The sequence below is a fragment of the Cervus elaphus genome, chromosome 11 (assembly GCF_910594005.1).
Source record: "Cervus elaphus chromosome 11, mCerEla1.1, whole genome shotgun sequence".
Classification (NCBI taxonomy): domain Eukaryota; kingdom Metazoa; phylum Chordata; class Mammalia; order Artiodactyla; family Cervidae; genus Cervus; species Cervus elaphus.
The window spans coordinates 47957386-47978398 of NC_057825.1; the positions used below are offsets into that span (position 1 = coordinate 47957386).

The window sequence follows — 21013 nt, forward strand, 5'->3', positions numbered from 1 at the left end:
AGGGCTGTAGCCTGCCATGCTCCTGTGGGCATGGAATTTTCTAGGCAAGAATGCTGGAGTGGGTAGCCATTCCTTTCCCCGGGGGATCTTCCTGACTCAGGGATCAAACCTGCATCTCTTGCGTCTCCTGCATTGGCAGGTGGATTCATCACCACTAAAGTCACATGGGAGGCCCAAATGAATTACATGTACCTTAAATATGAGGCTTAAGTGAATTAACAGATATGTATAGAGATTGCCTGCAACAGAGTAAGCACTCAAAGAGCTAGCTATATTTATCAATCTTCACAAATATTGTTGAAGTTTTATTTAATAAGTCTAGATCTCCATCTTATTCTCAATTAATTATTTCCACACACACATGTAAATATCTTCTTTCTACTGCCAAAAGGCCGCATCTTAGATTACCTTTCCTACCTGGACTACTCACATTCTAAATCATTTTTCTAGAAATAGAGTGTGTGTACTCACTAGAGGAGGTATGCAGGATAAACCACTGAAGTTTCTAAAGATAATTTTAAATTATATATTTACTTCATGTTTAAAAAGTTGGAAAATGAAGATCTTAATATTTGACAGAGGATTGTGACCCTGCCAACCACAAGCATCAGGAGAACTCCAATTAGGGAAGGAATACAAGGGGAAAATGTGCTGAATGGAAGTCTCTTGCCACTAAAGGGGTTTAATAATGAGACTCATAGAGGAATGTATGCATGATCAAAAGAATTTACAGATTATGTCAACTATTTTTTAAGACCAAATGTTACAAAACTGAGGGGTGTCTTTCAGACTTTTCTCATTACTGAGTGAAAGTGCAAACACAGTCTCCTGCTAACAGAAGAAATGCAGTTGTGTTTACCATGTTTGTTAAAATTGTAGAGGTTAGCAATTCTGTAGTGCAAGGGATAAGTCTCACCAAGAGAATACCACCTTCTTGATGATATCTCCCCTGCCAGCAAGTATCAAAGTCAATATTGACTGATGAGGGTATTGATCTTACAAGTAACAGAGAACGGAGGGGAAAAGACCAGACTGACATTTCTACTCCTGACATGAGTTCTACCCAGCCTCATTATTGTTCTTGTTGTTTGGCACTAAGTCATGTCTGACTCTTTGAGATGCCATGGACTGCAGCATGCTAGGCTTCTCTGTCCTCCACTATACCCCAGAGTTTTCTAAAATTCATGTCTACTGAGTAGATCACGCTATCTAACCATCTTATCCTCTGTTTCCTTCTTCTTGTGCTTTCAATCTTTCCCAGTATCACGGTCCTTTCCAAAGATGGTCATCTGAATTAAACTGGCCCATAACTGTCCATTTTAATTCACCAAGAAAAATAAATTTTAGTTCATTTTAGTTCACAAAGAAAAAGAAATGCAAAAAGGAAAATGATTGGCCAAGGAGGCTTTACAAACAGGTGACCATTATATCTACTACTGTGGGCAACACTCCCTTTGAAGAATTGGAGCAGCCCTCATAGTCAACAAAAGAGCCATAACACGGTACTTGGGTGCAACCTCAAAAATGATCTCAGTTCATTTCCAAGACAAATCATTCAACATCACAGTAATCCAAGTCTATGTCCCAACCACTGATTCTGAAAAAGATGAAGTTGACTGATTCTATGAAGATGTACAATACCAAAAAAAGAAAAAAAAAAAAAAAAGATATCCTTTTCATTATAGGAGACTGGAATGCAAAAGTAGGAAGTCAAGAGATATCCAGAATAATAGGCAAGTTTTACCTTGGAGTACAAAATGAAATGGGGAAAGGGCTAATTGTTTTGTCAGGAGAATATGCTAGTCATAGCAAACACCCTTTTCCAGCAATCCAAGTGGTTACTCTACACATGGACATCACAAGCAGGTCAATACTGAAATCAGATTGATTATGATCTTTGCAGCTGAAGAAACAGAGATCTATTCCATTTCTCTCTTTATTTATTTATATCACTAAAAGCTTCTTTCTCATCATCACAGAAATTTTCCAAACAAATTTTTAAATAAAATTTTGCATTATAAGTAGAAAAGAATATAAAATAAATGTATGAAGTAGTATCAACTTATTAAAAAAAAAAAAAAAGCACAAAGTTAGAGTTGAGAATTCAGCTTTATTTAGGGCAAAATGAGGACTGCAGCCCAGGAGACAGCACCTCAGTTAGCTCTGAGAAACTGCTCCGAAGAGGCAGGGGAGAAGGCCAGCATATATGTGATTTTCATGAAGGAGGAATACATGCAATCAAGCACGTATTTTTCTAGAAGGTTTCTGCTAGTCACGAGAAGCAGTTGTCACCATAAAGAATTTTAGTGCTTTTAGATATTATGAGATATAAGAGGTATAAGAACTGAGCTCATAAAATTAGCTCCTGAAAATATCTATCTGAAATCCTGTCCTGCCAGTTTCCCCCTGAGCACAGACTGCTTCATTTCTCCTCTCCACCCTGAACTCCTTTCAGGTGGTATTGAAGGTCAGTAACTGCCACAGCACATGAATTAATTCTTGTAGAGGAAGATGGGAAGTACCAATTTGTAGTTGACAGTAGTACCACTGAAGTCTTATTTTCATTTAGATCTATAGCCCTTTATGGGCTATCATTTTCAGTAATGACAGATAATAAAGTCACATAGAGAAATTAATTTAACTTAAAACCACACATAGGAGCTATTGCATCACAAAGCATCTAATCAATATTTTCAAATTACAAAATAAATGTAATCAAATTTCTCTCACTAAAATTATTGAACAGCATTATGCCAGTGGGCTTCCCTGGTGGCTCAGTGGTAAAGAATTCACCTGCTAGTGCATGAGACATGGGCTCAATCCCTGGGTCAGGAAGTTCCCTTGGAGTAGGAAATGGCTATTCATGCCTCCTGGGAAATCTCATGGGCAGAGGAGCCTGGTGGGTTACAGTCCATTGGGCTGCAAAAGAGTCAGACAGACTTAGCGACTAAATAAACAAACAGCTACAGCAACGACAACAAAAACCAATTATACCATTAGTCATTATAATAGATATTTTTAAAACTTTGTTTAGTTCTTGTAGTCACATATTGTTCATGCTTTATAACATAAATAGCATCACAATTAAGTCATATATATAAAATTTGTAAATAAATACAACAATAAGAAAGATGGATAATCACTTTTTAGAAATGGAATGATCAAAAAGTTTGAAAAGAGGGTTCTAAACAAATTTACACTACCTGGAAAACTGCATTTCTATACATTAAATGATATGGATTCTCACTCCCTTTTCCTATAGTAAAGTCTAATATTTCTAAGAGCTGCATCTCAAAAGGAAAACTTTAAACTCAGCACCTCCTTGGTCATTCCCTGCCAAATTGCTTTCAGAAAATGGAGTATCTAATGAACAGAGGACAGCAGAAGGAAGAAGGGGCATCAACCTTCCACCTGGCTCACACATAAACAACTGTTTCATTTTCTAGAGCTACAGAACCCTGGTTTCTGAGTCTGCCAATGGAAAATGTGATTTACAGTATCCTTGCAGTATGGTGATAGTTTCAAGAGCAGACTTCTGGGCAGCTTCTGAGATAAAACACACATTTGTTTTGTTTTTCTTTCTTTGAAACAGGTGCCTTTATTAGAGCATCATTCCAATGTTTCAAATTATGTTGATTATCAGCTTTAGTTTAGCATTGAGAGCATTTGTGTTTTTGTTGCAGTTATTGTCATGTCTTCAATAGAATTTTAGTAATAAAAAGAGAGAATAAGCAATTGGAGGCAGATAAAGGATTAGAGCACTGGGAATGTATATTAGTGCTTTATTGTTTCCTGTAAACATTTCCAGTATGTTTCTGCAAACTTAATTATTCAAAGATATTTTCTTGAAGAAGCTTTCCCATATGAGATAATCCTAACTGCAATAAAATAATTAAAAAGTTATCCCAAACTGATTCATCTCAGTTAAGATTCAGAACATAAGTGACAAATTTTCCAGTGTAGACCTTTTTCTTTTAACTTCAGAAGTCACCAACGGTAGGGAAAACAATCACATCAGAAAAATCAAGATTTTACATAACACAATTCACCTTTTTAAAAACTCCATCTTACCTGCTTTAAGAGTTAATAAAGATGAAATATTTATATTTCAATGAGCATTTCTCCCTTCATCCCTTTTTATCTTTAATTTGGTCCTGTAGGGTGAAAGTTGCTTTGAGCTATGTTACTGATCTCTGAACTTCATAGAAAACTGATATTGCATAATCTCAATCAGAAATCTGCTTAAAAAAAAAAAAAAAAGAAATATATCCCAGGAGAAAAATCCAGATATCAGACCCCAGTTGGTCTGAAGAGTGATTCAATTAAAATTTGAGTTTTTCAGACATCTGAAACAGAATGGCCTGAACTATTTATCCATCATTTTCAGGTCCATCCTTAAGCAAAATAAGAAGTTTCTTTTAAGTAGCTTTTAATTTCCTCTTTTAGTGTTTTTTTTTTTTCCTTCATCCAAGTGTCCATTCTTTTGCAGACCCCTTTTTAATATAGGTTTTCTCAAGGAGACACTAATTAGAACCCAGTTCCTCGTGAGAACATCAAATTAGAATTAATTTGGCATATATTTGGAACCCAATGTCACAATGCATTACTTTATTGATGCTATAAAATTTTAATAGGAAATGGGATTAAAACTCCCAAAGATTAACAATACCCTTAAAGTTGCAGTGCTTAAAACTGCCAGATACAGAGGTACAACCTTAAATCTTCTTTCTCAAAATCTAGAATATATTGTTATGTTATTTCCCCACAAAAGTATTTTAGGAGAATATTTCAAAGTTGCAAGCTCTATTTCATTTGCCCTCAAATCATATTCAGCAGCTGACAAAATGTGAACACTCTGAAGCCTAACTACTCAGGTGTAAATCCCAGTCCTGACACTTGCTAGTTACATGAATTTGGGCAAATTGTATTTAAATTCTCTGCACCTCCATAGGCCAACCAAGAAAATTATGCATAGAACACAGTATCTGTCCTGGAGAAGAAATGGAAACCCACTGCAGTATTCTTGTCTGGAGAAATCCATGGACAAATGAGCTTGGCAGGCTACAGTCCATGGGGTCACAAAGAGTTGGACATGACTGAGTGACTATCACTTACTCATAGTATCTGTTCAAAAATTTACTGAGAGAATTGTAAAGTAATTTATGTAATACATTTAACACAATACCAGCCACATAAAAAATGCTCAACAAATCATGAGCTTTAGAGATCTATTAGAGCTAAAAAAAAAAAAAAAAAAAAAAAACAACCATTTTTTAACTGCTGTATCCCCAGATCTTCACCCAGCCTAGTCACTGGAACAAATGAGAAGTTCAATAGCTATTTGTAGAATGAATGAATGAATGAATGAATGCAATGTCTTGTCCAAATGAGTTGTTTGTTGAAAACAGTAATAAAATTACATGGGATTTTGATTGATTCCTTGTCATGAATCTCTTCCAGATGCTTGAAACATATAGCTGTTCAATAAATATAATTTAACGTGCTGAAGCTTATGAAGCCATGAAGAGTTAGTAGCCTTTCAGCATGGGTATTTCATTATTAAATCCTGTTACTTTCTCTTTCACCATGATGTATGTCATAAAAAATGTAATATTTTTGAAATTTTTATTGAATTTTACACATTATAACTTCATGAAATAAAACTGGTATGTCTAAAGTCTATGAATCATTTCTGTGATGCTGGTTAATGGTGGTTTAAGAAGACATGTATTTTAGCATCACCTGAGTGCAATGTATACAAGTATAGTGTCTTGGCAAGTCAGATAATAATGTTAAGTGGTATTAAAGACTGTACATTTCATAAACCCCTCTTTGTTTAATTTTTACTTTTATTGGGCTCCCCTGGTGGATCAGATGGTAATGAATTTGCTTGCAATTCAGGAGAATTTGTTCGATCCCTGGGTTGGGAAGATCCCAGTTCATCTCAAATAGATTTTGCATAATATTTAGTTTTATTTCTCAAAATTTATTTGGGATGAACTGGATGCATGCCAGCCTGTCACTAAGAATAAACTCATTTTCTCCAAGCTTATGACATAATTTTTTCATTACATACAAAATTGACTCCAGTTGGTAACTGGCCTAACTATCTAAGGAACTCCAAATAGATGACAATAATAACATTAACATTTTTGACAAGCAGAAGTTATCAACTTAAATGCTACAACTCTAAAACAGCTTAAATCATAAGCCTAGTTAGATGAAGTACTAGTATCTACTTACTTTTGGTAGGTAATTGCATGACTTGAGTACCCTTGGTGAGCAATTGAGAATATCTGCTGTTAAAAAAAAAAAAAAAACTCTAGACTATAATTAGCATGGGTAAATCTTACGACATAAATTTTTGCACTCCTAATCATCCATAATTATTTCTGAAGATGACGCTGTCCACAGATGCTGCTTGGATTTAATTCTGCACTGAATCATGTTGGTCAGTCATTTCTTACTGATTAGCCTCCTGAATTTGTACAAGAGTAAGCCTGCGTCTCCTTGCTTTCTATTTACCACTAAGTTATATGACTAGTCCGTTAATCATAAGCCTCGAATAGTTGCACTCTAGATTTTGACAAAGATCATAATCTGCAATTTCAGCCACCCACATCTTGGAAAGCTTCAGGAAAGACAGACGATGTTAAAGAAGGTTGCTCAAAATAAAGGATGTACATTCTTTTATCTATGTATTTCAAATTTTACCTTTAGGGAGAGTCAGGCTAAGGATGTTGCAAATCTGCTAAGATATCTGACCTGTTGTTGTTAAGTTGCTTTTTCAGTTTATGTTTAAGAGTGAGGAATATTATAAAGGACAACTTTGCTATGGCTCATTATGCTGTTAACATATCAAGTTTCTGGGACAAAAAGAAATTTAAAAATTAAATAATATATTTCATTATATACTTTATATAAGTATATAAATATTTAAAATTATATATATATATATTTATTTATTTATTCACTCAGTCATGTCTGACTCTTCGTGATACCATGGACTGTAGCACGCCAGGCTCCTCTATCCTCCACTATGGCCCAGAGTTTGCTCAAATTAATGTCCATTGAGTTGGTGATATTATCTAACCATCTCATCTTCTGCTGCTCACTTCTCCTTTTGCCTTCAATCTTTCCTAGCATCAAGGTCTTTTACCTACTAATTACTTAAAAAAAAAAAAAAAATATATATATATATATATATATATATATATATATATAAACCAGCATTTGACTTACTTTTGACACACAACTAATTATGGCCCTAAATCTTAAAACCAGGATGTCTAAAATTAATCATGATTTTTCCCCTCCAAATCTGTTTTTTCTTCTAGGTTCCCTAAGTAAAATGCTTAAGCCCCAAACTAGAAAATTATTCTAAACCAGCAGTCACTTCATTGCCCACATTAAACTAACTACCTAGTTCTGACACCTGCATTTTCTAAACATTTCCCAAATCTACCATCTCTACATTCACCTCAATTACTACAGCTCAAGGCAGAAGCATTTCTCTCTACCATTATGATAACATCCCCTAAACAGTCTCCTGGTCTCCACTAAAGCTTCTTCTCAATCCATTCTACAGTCTGCAAAATAATGTGATTTCGTCATGTAAAATGAATGAAGCCCTTGTGCTGGATGACAACATGAGCAGGCCAAGAAAGTGAACCCAAGCCACTAGTAGAATGCACTGAGCAACAGAGAATGATAAAAGAGAATGCTGAAGAGTTTGGACCAGATCAAATAATGCAGGGCTTTATAGTTAAGGACTCAAGTATTTACTCTCAGAAAGGATTGTGTTAACAAATTTTAACTAAGTAAACAACATGACTATTTCTAAAATATATTCAGCTAACAGCGGAGTCCTCTGTGTAGCAGTAACCTACAAAGAGATGTATGAAGCTGTATATTAGAAGGAAAGAAAAAAAAATCTATTTAAACAATCTTATCCTTTTAAACTGAATATTCTTTGGAAGAATTAATGCTGAAGCTGAAACTCCAATACTTTGGTCACCTGATGCAAAGAACTGACTCGTTAGAAAAGTCCTGGTGCTGGGAAAGATTGAAGGCAGGAGAAGGGGACAACAGAAGATGAAATGGTTGGATAGCATCACTGACCTGATGGACATGAGTTTGAGCAAGCTCCAGGAGTTGGTGATGGAGAGGGAAGCCTAGAGTGCTGCAGTCCATGGGGTTGCAAAGAGTCGGACTCAACTGAGCAACTGAACTGATTGATACTTTTAAAAATAATCAATCAAAACACATATATTGAGAAGTTGTTCAAAAATAACTTTTTGTCAAAGAAGTGATGACCCAAAGATTGTGAAAATATTTGTGTAGATAGATGGAGACAGTTTAGATTGCTATTTCATTAAATAAATATAGAGTGTATGGTATCTCATATTATGGTGGTGATGGCTAAGACAGAGTCAAATGGGTTAATAAAAGAGATATTTGCAAAGAGTCACTTCCTTATTATGATCTAAGTTAAAATGGATTGTGTTGTTGTTCAGTTGCTAAGTCATGTCCGACTCTTTGCAACCTCATTGACTGTAGCACGCAACCATTCTCTGTCCTTCAATATCTCCCAGAATTTACTCAAACTCATATCCCTTGAGTTGGTGATACCATCCAACCATCTCATCTTCTGTCACCCCCTTTTCCTCCTGCCCTCAGTCTTTCTCAGCATGAGAGTCTTTTCCTATGAGTTGGCTCTTTGCATCAGGTGGACAAATTATTGGAGCTTCAGTTTCAGAAGTAGTCCTTCCAGTGAATATTCAGGGTTGATTTCATTTAGGATTCACTAGTTTGCTCTCCTAGATGTCCAAGGGACTCTCAAGAGTTTTCTTCAGCAGTTTTCTTACAATTTGAAAGCCTCAACTCTTCGGTCCTCAGCCTTCTTTATGGTCCAACTCTCACATCCTTAGATGACTACTGGAAAAACCATAGCTTTAATTATATGTACCTTTGTCAGCAAAGTGATGTCTCTACTTTTTACTATGCTGTCTAGAGTTGTCATAAATTTTCTTCCAGAGAGTAAATGTCTTTTAATTCTGTAGCTGCAGTCACTGTTTGCAGTGATTTTGAAGCCCAAGAAAATAAAATCTGTTACTGTTTCCACTTTTTCTACATCTATTTGCCATGAATTGATAGGATCAGATGCCATGATTTAGTTTTTAAATGTTCAGTTTGAGCCAACTTTTTAGCTCTCTTCTTTCACTCTCATCAAGAGACTCTTTAGTTCCTCTTCGCTTTCTGCCATTAGAGTGGTATTTTCTGCATATCTGAGGTTTTTGGTATTTCTACTAGTAATCTTGATTCTAGCTTGTGAGTCATCCAGTCTGGCATTTCTCATGATGTACTCTGCATAGAAGTTAAATAAGCAGGGTGACAATACACAGCCTTGACATGCTCCTTCCCCAATTTTGAATGAGTCAGTTGTTCCATGTACAGTTCTAACTGCTGCTTCTTGCCCCATGTACAAGTTTCTCCAGAGGCAGGTAAGGGGATCAGACCTCTCCATCTCTTTCAGAATATTCCACAGTTTGTTGTTATCCACACAGTCAAAGCTTTGGCATAGTCAGTGAAGCAGAAGTAAATATTTTTCTGGAATTTTCTTGCTTTTTCTGTGATGCAACAGATGTTGGAAATTTGATCTATGGCTCCTCTGCCTTTCCTAAATTCAGCTTTCTCTCCTGGAAGTTCTCAGTTTGTGTAATGCTGAAGCCTAGCTTGAAGGACTTTCAGTATTATCTTGCTAGCATGTGAAGTGAGCACAGCTCTATGGTAGTTTTAACACTATTTGGCATTCCCTTTCTTTGGGATTGAAATGAAAATTGACCCTTTCCAGTTCTGTGGCCACTGCTGAGTTTTGGAAATTTGCTGGTATATTGAGTGCAGCATATATATGGCATCATTTTTAGGATTTTAAATAGCTTAGCTGGCATTCCATCACCTCCACTCATTCATAGTAATACTTTCTAAGGCCCATTTTACTTTATGCTCCAAGATATTTGGCTCCAGGTGAGTGACCATACCATCATGGTTATCTGGGTCTTTAATAACTTTTTTATACTTCTTTTGTATACTCTTGCCACAGTTTCTTAATCTCTTCTTCTTCTGTTATGTCCTTGCCATTTCTTTCATTTATTGTGCCTATCTCGGCATGCAATGTTCCCTTGGTATCTCCAATTTTCTCGAATATACCTCTCATCTTTCCTATTCATGGGGAGAGAGTAAATTAGCCAAGATGGCATGTTCAGGCTCTGTTGCCACATGTTTTATAAATAATGATCATGTAACAGCTGAGGTCATTTATAGCACTGCACATGTGTGTCACGAGGTACTCGCTTGGTCACGAGTTACTTTGTGCTGTCCATATGTATGAACTTCACCAATAAAGTGAGGGGAATTACCGCTGTGTCACGGCTGTGTCTGTTGGGTCAGCCATGAGAGGAGAGAATATAGTGTGAATGCTGCTACAGCTATTTCGTCAGCCAGGAGGAAATATTGCTGTGGCTACTGTGTCATCCAGGAGAGAGGTTGTGTAGTTATGTTGTGTTTTGTTATGTCTGCTGCTCCAGCTGTTGCCAGCCAGAGGAGAATAGATATGTCTGCAGTTCCTAACGCTCCTGGCGTTAGGTCTTCTTCAGGCCTCTTAGCTTGCACCTTGCCTACCCTGGATTCAGCAAATAGTGTGGACAGTGAGATACAGCAAAACAGCTGGGGTCAAAAACAGGATCGGCAATACACTATTCTATTGTTTTCCTCTATTTCTTTACATTGCTCACTTAAGGCTTTCTTATCTCTCCAGAATTCTGCATTCAACTGAGTATATCTTTCCCTTTCTCCCTTGTTTTTCGCTTCTCTTCTTTTCTCAGCTATTTGTAAGGCCTCCTCAGACAACCGTTTCTCCTTCTGGCATTTCTTTTGCCTTGGGATTTTGATCACCACCTCCTGGATAATGTTACAAACATCTGTCCATAATTCTTCAGGTCTGTACCAGATCTAACCCCTTGAATCTATGTGTCACCTCTTCTGTATAATCATAAGGGATTTGATTTAGTTCATACCTGAACAGCCTAGTGTTTTTCCCTACCAGTTTCATTTTAAGCATGAATTATCCAATGAAGAGCTGATGATCTGAGCCACCGTCAGCTTCAGGTCTTGCTTTTTCTGAATGTACAGAGCTTCTCCATCTTTGGCTATAAAGAATGCAATCAATCTGATTTCAGTATTGACCATCTGGTGATATCCATGTGGTTTAAAATAGATTACAAAAGTACTGAAATATCTTCTAGTGATAGTAAACACCACTTTGACACGCAGAGTTCAGGAAGCTTAAGGTTTAATGATTTTGTGCCTTTTAGATTATGTTTATCATACTGTTTTGGGAATCAGAAAATATAAGAAATTGAGACTAAAACTTGAAAAGCTTATAAAAGTAACAGTAATCTCATAAAAGAATTAGAAAAGTCACCTGAAGCTTCAGACTTGTGACAGTGATGAAAGGTGGCTAAGAGTCAATCTAGCTAAGCTCTAAGTAACAACTAAAGAGTTTTATAGTAGTAAACAGCCTTATTAGAGAAGGCAATGGTATCCCACTCCAGTGTTCTTGCCTGGAGAATACCAGGGATGGAGGAGCCTAGTGGGCTGCCGTCTATGGGGTCGCACAGAGTCAGACACGACTGAAGCGACTTAGCAAGGCAAACAGCCTTATTTGCTCCACAGTCAAATTTTGGACTTATTTTTCTTGATGATTTTCTTGGATATTTACTAGCCATTTGCTGTTACAAATGTTCTAATGTGTCAAATATGACCCCTTTCTTTAAAATCCCTCTAAAATTTTTCCCATTTGACATAATACACTGATGCTTCTAAAGACTCCAAAAAGTAAAGAGATTTGTTTTGATTTGTGAAACAAAATAACAATTCTTATTTCTTCTAAGTCTACCTTAATTATTTTATGTTGCTTTGCAATTTTTTATGTTTTAAGAAATGCACAATAGATGATTGGAACCCAGGATGGGAGATCTGTTAATATTTTGAACTATATATAAAAAGATATTTTATTAAAATAAATTTATGCTATACTATGTGTAGAAAAAAACCCTATAAAATACTGCTGCAGAAATCAGTAATCGAGAAACCAAGCACCGCACCTGAAGAGTTGGAGAACTCAGGTTTATTACGCTGGCGGGCCCAAAGGAGTTAACACTCCAAGCTCTGAACCCTGAACAATCAGGTACAGAGTTTTTATAGACCGACTATAGTGGGCAACACCAGCTGCTAATAGGCTGGTTTAAACTAAGGGGTTCGAGGGTGTGGGAACAGCAGTCAAGACAGGGAGGGGGCTGCCTGACCTTTACAGGGACAAGCATGATTAAACAGGTTTGCAGGGGCTGGGCAATTGCAAAGAGCAGGACAAAGGTGAGTGAGACAAGCTCCAGTTCCTAGTATTGTAAGTCCCCACTTTCTGAAACTACGTGATCTACATGATCCAGACTTTGTAAGGAGCAAGCTGAATTACAGAGGCAGAATGAACAGGAGGTTATGTAAAATTTTAAGTTTTCCTCTTCAATGCAAGCTCTTCACACCTTAGAATGTTCATAGGAAAAGATAATCCACAGAAAAGCCACATATTATTTTAAAGGACTTCCATATTTGCCACCATAAATATATCAATATTTTACTTTTATTTAAATTTTTATATATTATCCTCTTTTAGCCATTTACCTGATGGGTAAAATAAGCAAGGTTTTTTAAAAAAGATTACTTTGTTTATAATTATCATCATATTTGTGGAAATACATCTAAGACATCAATTCTATAAACTTACTCCTTGTCTATTACTTTGATGAACTGAAAACTGCCTTTTAAGTAAGTTAAAAACTGAAACTTTATTTCATATTATCTTTATTAATTATTCTCACTGTAAAAATAGTACACTTAGAAAAAGCATATTTAAATATAATTCTCCTGAACTGTTTTCAAAACCATACTTACAATTTATGATAACACCTTTTCAGAATGCCAGTTAATACTTTTAAAGTTTTTGAGTAACATATTTATAGCTTTTACAGAGGTACAAAATTCAAATATTAAGTATATTTCAAATTTCAGCTCTTTATGAAAATCAATATGAGTGCAGAGATAAACTACATTTCAGTAGCAAGCTACAGGTTTGTCAGTGAACCTTTTCAAACTATTCACATTATTTTCTGATGGCAAAGACATCTCAAAAGAAGTGTGATATGGTCTATGAATACCATCAAACCCCCTTGCTGTCTTACATTCAGCAATCGGTGGTAGATTTGCTTTTTATGACAAGATGAATATATTCCAAATGCAGCTGTTATAAAAGTAGCTGACATTATGAATAAGAAATGGGAAGAAGGGCATTTCCATTGAAACTAATTTTAGGGAACCAGACAGGCATCAGTTTTACTCAGAAGAGTGAAGGATTATCTGCAAATGGTGATATAGATTGTGTTAAAACTACCAGTGTCCCTTTATTAGCCACAGCTTTCTAGGCATGCTAGATTAATCTTAAAATTTTGTTCACAGAATCTTGGGAACTTTCTTGATCTCATGATGCTTGAAAACTATATGAGAACAGGTAAAACAATGCCTCAAGCTCCAGTTAGTATAAACTTTGAGAATAGTACACATATATAATATATACCTGTTCACAACATATTATTGTTGAGATACCCTTCATACATCATTCATTATCATTGAACATAAAACTGTAGAAGTCAAAGGATGTGCTTTTAGGAGAGTGCAAGGAAGAGGTTATCACGGCTAGAAATTCCAGATCAAAGGTGCTTTCCCACAAGATGATGTTGATCCTAAAGATTTCCACAAAATATGTTCAAAGCTGTAGAGTAATACACTTGAGAATATTGTAATAAATAAAAGAATATCTCAGCTGGTAAACCAATTATATAACATATAATCATATTTAACTATTAGAGCTAGCATACAATATCTGAGGTGAAAATATGCACTGGATATACTGTAACAGTTCAGGTCAGTCACTCAGTCATGTCCGACTCTTTGTGACCCCATGAACTGCAGCACGCCAGGTCTCCCTGTCCATCACCAACTCTCGGAGTCCACCCAAACCCATGTCCATTGTGTCGGTGATGCTATCCAACAATCTCATCCTCCATTGTCCCCTTCTCCTCGTGCCCTCAATCTTTCCCAGCATCAGGATCTTTTCAAATGAGGCAGGTCTTCCCATCAGTGGCCAAAGTATTGGAGTTTCAGCTTCAACATCAGTTCCTCCAATGAACACCCAGGACTAATCTTTAGGATGGACGGGTTGGATCTCCTTGCAGTCCAAGGGATTCTCAAGTGTCTTCTCCAACACCACAGTTCAAAAGCATCAATTAATCTGCACTCAGCTTTCTTTATAGTCCAAATCCAACATCCATACATGACTACTGGAAAAACCATAGCCTTGACTAGATGGACCTTTGTTGGCAAAGTAATGTCTCTGCTTTTTTAAATGCTATCTAGGTTGGTCATAACTTTCCTTCCAAAGAGCAAACATCTTTTAATTTCATGGCTGCAATCACCATCTGCAGTGATTTTGGAGCCCCCCAAAATAAAGTCTGACACTGTTTCCACTCTTTCCCCATCTATTTCCCATGAGGTGATGGGACCGGATGCCACGATCTTAGTTTTATGAATATTGAGCTTTAAGCCAACTTTTTCACTCTCCTCTTTCACTTTCATCAAGAAGCTCTTTAGTTCTTCTTCACTTTCTGCCATAAGGGTGGTGTCATCTGCATATCTGATGTTATTGATATTTCTCCCGGCAATCTTGATTCCAATTTGTGCTTCCTCCAGCCCAGCGTTTCTCATGATGTACCCTGCATATAAGTTAAATAAGCAGGGTGACAATATACAGCCTTGACGTACTCCTTTTCCTATTTGGAACCAGTCTGTTGTTTCATTTCCAGTTCTAACTGTTGCTTCCTGACCTGCATATAGGTTTCTCAAGAGGCAGGCCAGGTGGTGTGGTATTCCCATCTCTTTCAGAATTTTCCATGGTTTCTTGTGATCTACACAGTCAACGGCTTTGGTAAAGTCCATAAAGCAGGAATGGATGTTTTTATGGAAATCTTTTGCTTTTTCAATGATCCAGCAGATGTTGGCAATTTGATCTTTGGTTCCTCTGCCTTTTCTAAAACCAGATTGAACATCTGGAAGTTCACGGTTCACATATTGCTGAAGCCTGGCTTGGAGAATTTTGAGCATTACTTTACTAGCCTGTGAGATGAGTGCAATTGTGCGGTAGTTTGAGCATTCTTTGGGATTACCTTTCTTTGGGATTGGAATGAAAACTCACCTTTTTTCACTCCTGTGGCAACTGCTGAATTTTCCAACTTTGCTGACATATTGAGTGCAGCACTTTTACAGTATCATCTTTTAGAATTTGAAGTAGCTCAACTGGAATTCCATTGCCTCCACTAGTTTTGTGGAGTGATGCTTCCTAAGGCCCACTTGACTTCACATTCCAGGATGTCTGGCTCTAGGTGAGTGTGACTGATCACACCATTGTGATTATCTGAGTCATGAAGATTTTTTTTTGTACAGTTCTTCTGTGTATTCTTGCCACCTCTTCTTAATATCTTCTGTTTCTGCTGGTCCATACCATTTCTGTCCTTTATTGAGCCCATGTTTGCAAGAAATGTTCCCTTGGTATCTCTAATTTTCTGGAAGAGATCTCTAGTCTTTCCCATTCCATTGTTTCCCTCTATTTCTTTGCATTGATCACTGAAAAAGGCTTTCTTATCTCTCCTGGCTATTCTTTGGAACTCTGCATTCAATTGGGTATATCTTTCTTTTTCTCCTTTGCTTTTCACTTCTCTTCTTTTTACAGCTATTTGTAAGGCCTCCTCAGACAGCCATTTTTCTGTTTTGCATTTCTTTTTCTTGGGGATGGTCTTGCTCCTTGTCTCCTGTACAATGTCATGAACCATCATCCATAGTTCATCAGGCCCTCTGTCTATCAGATCTAGTCCCTTAAACCTATTTCTTACTTCCACTGTATAGTCATAAGGGATTTGTTTTAGGTCATACCTGAAGGGTCTGGTGGTTTTCCCCACTTTCTTCAATTTCAGTCTGAATTTGCCGATAAGGAGTTCATGATCACAGTCTGCTCCCAGTCTTGTTTTTGCTGACTGTATACAGCTTCTACATCTTTGGCTGCAAAGGACTTAATCAATCTGATTTCAGTGTTGACCATCTGGTGATTTCCAGGTATAGAGTCTTCTCCTGTGTTGTTGCAAGAGGGTGTTTGCTATGACCAGTGCATTGTCTTGGCAGAACTCTACTAGCCTTTTCCCTGCTTCATTCTGTACTCCAAGGCCAAATTTGCCTGTTACTTCAGGTGTTTCCTGACTTCCTACTTTTGCATTCCAGTCCCCTATAATGAAAATGATATACTGTATAGTATAATGGTAAAGAGAGACTTAGTGAACTTGAAGATAGATTAACACAAATTATCCTACCTGAACAAAGAGATTAAAAAACAATTGAAAAATTAAAATGTTCAGGGATCCTTATGAGGCATTATGAAAAGACTGACAATATAAATATCTGTCAATTGTGTTAGTAACATATATTACACATATACATACATATTATATATATGTATATACATGCATACATGTATACATGTGTGTGTATATATATACATATATATATGTATATATATATTATGATTGATAGTAAGTCCTAGAAGAAGATAAATTTCCCTGATAGCTCAGTTGGTAAAGAATCCACCTGCAATGCAGGAGACTCTGATTCGATTCCTGAGAAGAGAGACAATAGGTCAATAAAATATTGTATTTAAATAATATCAGGCAAAATGTTCCCAAATTTAGTGAAATATTTAAATTTAAATAACAATAAACAAAAGAACTTTCAATTCCCTAGATAAATTACACTTGGTCATGATACTGTCTGCTTTGAAATTCTGATAATTTAAAATATAGATATCTGTGTTTATGACAGATATTAGTCTATTTTTATTTTCCTGTAATGTCTTTAGTGTGATTATCTGAGAAGTTCTGACCTTGTTAAGGACAGTTGAAAATTGTCCCCTTCTTTTCTGTGTTCATAGTTTTTATAGAATAAGTATTGTTTCCTCTATAAATATTTTGTAAGGTTATGCAGAGTTTTCCATCAAATCTATGATTTTTATTTATTGACATGAATTTAAGTGTAAACTCAATTTCTTTAATATATAGTACTTATGTATCTATTTTTAATGTGAAATATGATACTCTGTCTTTTGCGAATTTTCTATTTTATATAAACTATCAAATTTACAGACACAGAGTTGTTTTTAGTATTCATTAATTCTGTTTACTCTTTTCATGGTAGTGATAGACTCAATTTTATTTTTTAATATTTATGATCTGTGCTTTTTTTTTTTTTCTTGGTTAATGTGGTTAGAGTTTTATCAATTTCATTAATTATTTTTCAAAGAAGCAGGTTTGGTTAATTAATATTCTGTATTGTGCTTTTAGTTTCTGCTCTTATATTTACTATTCCCTTCCTTATTCTTGCCTTGAGTTTAATTTGCTCCTCTTTTTCCAATTTCTTAATGTGGGACCTTAGATCAATGAATTGAGACCTGCATGTCTTTGAAACATAAGCCTGAAATGTTATAACTTTTGCAATAATAATGACTTTGCCAAATGAAGATATGTTTTGTCTTCATTTTCAACCAACTCAAAATATATTCTAATTTCTCTTGTGATTTTATTTTTGAACCATGGTGTATTTAGAAGTGTGCTGTTTTAACTTAAAATATTAATATTTGAGATTTCCCATAAATTTATCTGTTATCAATATTTAGTTTAATCTGTTTTAATCTGGGGAAAAACACTTCATATAATTTAATTTTTTCAATTTGCTAAGCTTTGTTTTATGCCTTAGAAAAATGTTCTGTTTGTGAATGTTCCAGGTGAACATATTTTAAAATGCATATTTGGCTGCTGTGGGTGGAGTGTTCTGTACATGTTAAGTGATATATTGTTAGGGTTGTTCAGGGCTTTTATATATATATATAATCGCACTCATTTTTTATGTACTAGTTCTTCTGTTATTCTACTAATTACTGAAAGATAATGTTAAGCAGGAAGTTGGGTATGAGCAAGGAGGGGTGGCCTAGCCAACAAAGATTCAAGCTGATCTCTAAACCCCACCCCAGACATGCCCCAGTGTGGCCCAGAAGAGCTCACAGATATGCTACAAAATAATCATAGAGATGGTTCCAACTCTGACACATGCGCCCTAGATGCACAGTGGATACAAATAACTACAGGGGCTTCTCCAACTTCCACATATGAACCCTTGATGCACAGTTGTGTCCTCAGGTGACCTTAGACAGCAGGGAGCCAATTAAAGGTTCATAAATATTCTATACATGCATACATCTGACTATAACATATTGAATTATGGAAAAGACATGCACAATAGAGCTGTGGTTATGTAACTTGCAGAAAAAGTGAAAGTCACTCAGTCGTGTCCGGCTCTTTGCGACCCCATGGATTGTATAGTCCATGGAATTCTCTACTCACTAGAGTGGGTAGCCTTTCCCTTCTCCTGGGGATCTTCCCAGCACAGACATTAAACCCAGGTCTCCCGCATTGCAGGTGAATTCTTTACCAACTCAGCCACAAGGGAATTCCATGATTACTGGAGTGGGTAGCCTATCCCTTCTCCAGCGGATCCTCCCTACCAAGGCATCAAACTGGGATCTTCTGCATTGCAGACTGTCAATCAAAACTCTCAGTGCACGCCCACCTGGATGAACATCTCAAAGCTCTGTCTTGAAAAAACCACATACCTCATCATTCTGACACCAGAGCCACTCTTCGCTTGGTCCACCTCTCTACTGAGGTGTTCTTTATAATTCTTCCTTCAATAAACCAGGGTCCAGTGCCTCTCTTGGCTTGGCCCACCTCTCCCTTGAGCTGTTTTTCCAGTTGTTTCATCAATAACCTTGTTTTTGCCATGGGCGAGACCTCAGATTCTTCTTTGTATCCTTACTGAGAACAGAGGCCCACAGGGGAGGGTCCTTTTCAATGCTCTTTATATCCACTAATAAGTAACTGCATATATCATGATGGATTTGTCTATTTTGCTTTGCATTCTTTTAGTTTTGCAATTTTGATAATTTTTTTCTTAGTTGCTTTCACTTTTAGTGTTATTTTATATTCATTGGAAATTAATTTCTTTATCCTTGAATAACGATCTTCTGGACCTAGTACTTTTTGTGTTAAAATCTGTTTCTTCCCATATTAATATAAATATTCCAGCTTTTTAAAAAATTAGATTGGTATTTTTCCATCATTTCAGTTTCACTCATATATATCTTTATAATTAAAGTGGATTTCTTATAAATAACATATAGGTGGATTTTTTTTCCAATCTGAAAATCTTTATCTTTTATTGGTGTGTTTAGACAGTATACCTGAATGGAGGCATCGAGGCTCTTGATTCATATTTATCTAACTGCGAGTTGTTTTTCTGTCAGTCACATCAGTTTTTGTCTTTTGTGTTCTTTTGGATTATTTTTAATTCCTTTTTTCTCCACAGTTGGCTTAATTTTTTTCTCTTTTAAAAATTTTAGGGGCTTCATGTGGTCTGGACATGCTGAGTGGAAGTGACAACGGCCTGAGTGGAAGCCAGAGTATCAGTGCGGAATGGTGCTGAGGAGTCCAATGGAAGTTTGGTGGCCAAAGGCAAGGCTGGAGAAGGGTCTGGCCCAGTGGAACCATGGCAGCAAACCTGCTAGTTCCTTGGTGATAAAAGATGTGGAGACACTTCTATCTCCCTTGTATAGTTGATAGTTTGGGTGGTGAAGAGATGGCTGACAGTGTCAAAAACTTTCTGCAGAGCCTTCCCAGGGGAGTCAAAGACTCCATCTGAGGATTTCTATTAATACCATCTCAAAGCTAGATGCTTGAATTTAGCAAGAGAGAGAGGAACAGTGGAAAAAGAACAAGCAGGATCCTGGCTCAGAGGAGAGTCCAGAGTATACTAAGGAAGCAGGAGTGTGAACCATGTATTGTCAGTAGAATTTTTTAGTGCTGTACTTGGAATAGTGGCATTGTTCTGGTTCACTCTCCTCTTGTTTTATCAAGTGTTTGTTCCTGTGCTTCAGTCAGTAGTGGCCCAAATTACTGGTGGCCTATCAGAACATGGGGACGTTTGTTTGCAGTTGGAATTCTTCCTCACATCAAATTTCAGGTTCTTTGGGCACTACTCCTGTTTGTGTTTAGCAAAGCTGTGAATGCTATTTTGTTTCAGGACGTAACTGAGCTGACATTTGAGGTATCAGAGAGGATGCCTCACCCATTCCCTAGCATCAGCTGAATAATAGCTGATATGCTCTTCAGCCTTGTGCTGCAGGCTCTCTTCCTCCTCCAGAGGATGTTTGTGAGTCTATTTCCCATCCATCTTGCTAGTCAGCTGGGTGACCTCCTGTATATGTCTCTTCTCTACTCACTACACTGCTTTGAATATCATTGATTCAATAAAGGAACCAAAATGCACCAATGATGGTCAAACAGAAATTGGCTTTACTACTTTGGATTCAGTTTGCCCTTGGTTTTCTCACAGCGACGAAGTTCTCTTACACACTCAATGGATGCCTCTGGCCCATCCTCTTTCCTTTATTCATTATCAGCACCCATGAAGCAAAGATCTCTGAAAAGCATATCTTTTCCAATTGCACCTCTTCTCCTTAGTGGTTTTCTTAAGCAACAGAGTCCTCCATAAGATGGTCTACCTGCAGTCTGCCCTCAGTAGCTCCACTTCTGCAGACAAGTCTCCCTCACCTCACCCATCTCCTACAAAATGAAGCTGCTGCTGGTCCCTGGAGTCATCTGCCAGCCAGTGGAGATGGGTGGGATCGGAAGGACTCCATGGCAGTTCTTCATCTTGTTCACCTCCCCAACCAGGAAAGGCAAGACCCACTGTG

The 21013-nt window shown here is 36.8% G+C and overlaps 1 non-coding gene and 1 pseudogene across 1 annotated transcript; one reads left to right on the forward strand and one right to left on the reverse strand.

Moving 5' to 3' along the window:
• Window positions 1-803: 803 nt before the first annotated feature.
• LOC122704197 lies at window positions 804-963 on the reverse strand. Its single transcript, XR_006343807.1, has one exon. It is a non-coding gene; the product is annotated as a U1 spliceosomal RNA (small nuclear RNA).
• An 18933-nt stretch (window positions 964-19896) lies between these two features.
• LOC122702529 lies at window positions 19897-20780 on the forward strand (annotated as a pseudogene).
• Window positions 20781-21013: the final 233 nt, after the last annotated feature.